Source organism: Orycteropus afer, unplaced genomic scaffold (genome assembly GCF_000298275.1).
Source record: "Orycteropus afer afer isolate SDZICR_OR568_19922 unplaced genomic scaffold, OryAfe1.0 scaffold01170, whole genome shotgun sequence".
In the NCBI taxonomy this organism is placed as follows: Eukaryota; Metazoa; Chordata; class Mammalia; order Tubulidentata; family Orycteropodidae; genus Orycteropus; species Orycteropus afer.
In genome coordinates, this window is record NW_006922757.1 from 208,255 (window position 1) to 209,768 (window position 1,514).

Here is a 1,514-nt window from a genome sequence, read left to right on the forward strand (position 1 = left end):
AAAGGGCCTAATTTCAGTAAAGCAGTGAAGGGTGGTGAGTTGAATACATGTGGTAAGGATGGCGAGTCAAGGTACATCTCACCCTAGTCCTATCTGATTACTGTAATGGATAACTCACTCTAAAATGGGACCAAATCTATTGGCATAGAAGTTAGGATTTACAATATACCATAAAATGGCAGACTACAACTAGAAGGGCCGTATTAAGTAATTCAAGCACTGCAATCAGTAAGTGCTTCAAATTGTCTTAATTTATAGCAAAGTTGTGTCATTTGCATATTACAAATTGTGAATCAGTCTTCCTCCAATCCTGATACTTTTAGATACAGTCCAGCTTCTCAGATTATTTGTTTAGCACACAGATTGAGTAAATAATTTGAAGAGATACAGCCCTGTCCATGGGTGGAGCAAGTAGTTAACACACTTGGCTGCTAACTGAAAAGTTGGAAGTTTGAGTTCACCCAGAGGCTTCTTGGAAGAAAGACTTGGCAAGGTATTTCCAAAAGGTCAGCCACTGAAAAAATCTATGAGCATAAGTCTATTCTGACATGAATGGGGTTGCCATGAGTCTGAATCAATTTGATGGGAACTGGTAAAACCGATAACTGTTCTATCATCTAATTGTGTTCTTCAGAAAAAACAATTCATGAAAGACAAATTTCATGAGCTGTTCCATATTAAAGAATACCAATGAGACAAGACAGTAGATGCAAAACACCATCCCAGACTGGGTTGTATATAGAAAATGAAAAACAAAACAAACTAAAAAGAAAACCCAACAATCTATAGAGGATATTATAGGGACAAAGGATGAAATTGAAATGTGAATTATGGATTAGATAATATTGTATCAATATCAATCAATTATGTCAATGTTCATCAATTTTGACAACTATGATTATGGAAGAGAATGCCTTGGTAATATTCAACTATAGTTTTTACAGTAAATGGGCAGAATGCTTCTAAGTTAATTGTCTAATAGTTCCATATATAACCAACTTTATCTCTCTATCTTTTTCAGTATCTGTATCTATATATATAAGTGTGGAGAGAAAAGCAAATGGCAGGTGGGATCCGACTCATAGCGACCCCTCCTTGGGTTTCCGAGGCAGTATCACTGCAGAAGTAGATTGCCCAACCTTCCTTCTGAGGAGTGGTTGGTGGGTTTGAACCGCCAGCCTTCTGGTTTGCAGTCAAGTGCCTTAGGCACTATGCTACCAGAGCTCCTATATCTATATAGATAGATAGATAGATAGATAGATATGGATATGGATATGGATATAAATATAGATATACATAGATAGATAAATGTATGTTTGTGTGTATGTGTGTGTGTGAAGGAGCTCTGGTGGCATAATGCCTAAGACACTTGACTGCTAACCAGGAGGCTGTCAGTTCAAACCCACCAACCACTCCTTGGAAGGAAGGTAGGGCAATCTACTTCCATAGTGATACTGCCTCGGAAACCCAAGGAGGGGTAGCTATGAGTTGGGTCCGACTCGACGACCCATAAC